At 59.0% G+C, this 1,885-nt stretch overlaps 1 protein-coding gene across 2 annotated transcripts in view; it reads left to right on the top strand.

Moving 5' to 3' along the window:
- LOC142257597 (uncharacterized) overlaps positions 1 to 1,885 on the top strand; it is a 1,260,196-nt gene that overhangs the window by 1,033,582 nt on the left and 224,729 nt on the right. The window lies entirely within an intron of this gene.

The following is a 1,885-nucleotide window of genomic DNA, read 5'->3' as shown; positions in this document are numbered from 1 at the left end:
CTTTCTTGGGTCAAACAGGAAAAATCAAAAGAAAACGACAGAAGATCCTTTATTGTAAAGAGGATGAGATGATGAGAAAATCAACAAAAGGCAGGGTCTGTCGCTCTCTCTCCCCCATGTGTAGTGCGGGGTCTGTCGCTCTCTCTCTCCCCCATGTGTAGTGCAGGGTCTGTCACTCTCTCTCCCCCATGTGTAGTGCGGGGTCTGTCGCTCTCTCTCTCCCATATGTAGTGCGGGGTCTGTCGCTCTCTCTCCCTCATGTGTAGTGCGGGGTCTGTCGCTCTCTCTCCCCCATGTGTAGTGCGGGGTCTGTCGCTCTCTCTCCCTCATGTGTAGTGCGGGGTCTGTCTCTCTCTCTCCCTCATGTGTAGTGCGGGGTCTGTCGCTCTCTCTCCTCCATGTGTAGTGCGGGGTCTGTCGCTCTCTCTCCCTCATGTGTAGTGCGGGGTCTGTCGCTCTCTCCTCCATGTGTAGTGCAGGGTCTGTCGCTCTCTCTCCCTCATGTGAAGTGCAGGGTCTGTCACTCTCGCTCTTCTCCATGTGTAGTGCGGGGTCTGGCGCTCTCTCTCCTCATGTGTAGTGCGGGGTCTGTCGCTCTCTCCCCCATGTGTAGTGCAGGGTCTGTCACTCTCTCTCCCCCATGTGTAGTGCGGGGTCTGTCGCTCTCTCTCCCCCATGTGTAGTGCGGGGTCTGTCGCTCTCTCTCCCTCATGTGTAGTGCGGTTTCTGTCGCTCTCTCTCCCTCATGTGTAGTGCGGGGTCTGTTGCTCTCTCTCGCCCCCATGTGTAGTGCGGGGTCTGTCGCTCTCTCTCTCCCTCATGTGTAGTGCGGGGTCTGTCGCTCTCTCCCCCCCATGTGTAGTGCGGGGCCTGTCGCTCTCTCCCCCCATGTGTAGTGCGGGGTCTGTCGCTCTCTCTCCACCATGTGTAGTGCGGGATCTGTCGCTCTCTCTCTCCCCCATGTGTAGTGCGGGGTCTGTCGCTCTCTCTCCCCCATGTGTAGTGCGGGGTCTGGTCGCTCATTCTCCCCCCCATGTGTAGTGCGGGGTCTTTCGCTCTCTCTCCCTCATGTGTAGTGCGGGGTCTGTCGCTCTCTCTCCCTCATGTGTAGTGCGGGGTCTGTCACTCTCTCTCTCCCCCATGTGTAGTGCGGGGTCTGTCGCTCTCTCTCCCCCATGTGTAGTGCGGGGTCTGTCGCTCTCTCTCCTCCATGTGTAGTGTGGGGTCTGTCGCTCTCTCTCCCTCATGTGTAGTGCAGGGTCTGTCACTCTCGCTCTTCTCCATGTGTAGTGCGGGGTCTGGCGCTCTCTCTCCTCATGTGTAGTGCGGGGTCTGTCGCTCTCTCCCCCATGTGTAGTGCAGGGTCTGTCACTCTCTCTCCCCCATGTGTAGTGCGGGGTCTGTCGCTCTCTCTCCCCCATGTGTAGTGCGGGGTCTGTCGCTCTCTCTCCCTCATGTGTAGTGCGGTTTCTGTCGCTCTCGCTCCCTCATGTGTAGTGCGGGGTCTGTTGCTCTCTCTCGCCCCCATGTGTAGTGCGGGGTCTGTCGCTCTCTCTCTCCCTCATGTGTAGTGCGGGGTCTGTCGCTCTCTCCCCCCCATGTGTAGTGCGGGGCCTGTCGCTCTCTCCCCCCCATGTGTAGTGCGGGGTCTGTCGCTCTCTCTCCACCATGTGTAGTGCGGGATCTGTCGCTCTCTCTCTCCCCCATGTGTAGTGCGGGGTCTGTCGCTCTCTCTCCCCCATGTGTAGTGCGGGGTCTGTCGCTCTCTCTCTCATGTGTAGTGCGGGGTCTGTCGCTCTCTCTCTCATGTGTAGTGCGGGGTCTGTCGCTCTCTCTCTCATGTGTAGTGCGGGGTCTGTCGCTCTCTCTCCCCCATGTGTAGTGC

Source organism: Anomaloglossus baeobatrachus, chromosome 1 (genome assembly GCF_048569485.1).
Source record: "Anomaloglossus baeobatrachus isolate aAnoBae1 chromosome 1, aAnoBae1.hap1, whole genome shotgun sequence".
Classification (NCBI taxonomy): Eukaryota; Metazoa; Chordata; class Amphibia; order Anura; family Aromobatidae; genus Anomaloglossus; species Anomaloglossus baeobatrachus.
Note: the sequence above shows the minus strand (reverse complement) of the source record. Positions and strands in the feature narration are given on the sequence as shown.